This window comes from Otolemur garnettii, unplaced genomic scaffold (genome assembly GCF_000181295.1).
Source record: "Otolemur garnettii isolate 467f Iridium unplaced genomic scaffold, OtoGar3 scaffold00025, whole genome shotgun sequence".
In the NCBI taxonomy this organism is placed as follows: Eukaryota; Metazoa; Chordata; class Mammalia; order Primates; family Galagidae; genus Otolemur; species Otolemur garnettii.
Window position 1 is genome coordinate 21,646,709 of NW_003852420.1, and position 650 is coordinate 21,647,358.

Genomic DNA, 650 nt, shown 5'->3' on the forward strand with positions numbered 1-650 from the left:
TAAGCCCAATGTGGTGCCTCACGCCTGTAATCCTAGCTATGGGAGGCTAAGGCAGGTGGATTGCTTGAACTCAGGAGTTGAGAGCAGCCTGAGCAAGAGCATGCCCTCCTCTGTACTAAAAATAGAAAAACTAGCCAGACACTGTGGTGGGTACCTATAGTCCCAGCTACTTGGGAGGCTGAGGCAGGAGGATCTCTTGAGTCCAAGATTTTAAGGTTCCTGTGGCATCATAGCACTGTACCCAGGGTGACAGAGTGAGGCTCTATCTCCAAGAAAGAAAAGAAAAAGAGAGAGACTGAGAACTAAATAAATAAGTTAACTGAGAGCCCCGGATGTTAGAAATGCCCATAACATTGGGGAAATCGTGGCAGGATTTGGGGTGGAGAGGAAAACAGTGAGCCAGCAGCGTAATTTTCCAGTGAGTGTTGGAGAGGAGGTGAGGCCTTAATGAAGCCTGATGGGATAAGCTTTAAATGAACGTGACTTTTTCCATGAGAGCAGCAAATGGGGAGCGGAGAGGATATAGATTGCATTTCAGATCCTGAGGCAGGTGGACAGGAGACTAAGTGTCCTCCGCTGGCGAGAAGTAGTCGTGGTTAGAGATGAGCAACAGTGGGACCTCCGCAGCCTGGACCAGTGTCCGCGGAGTG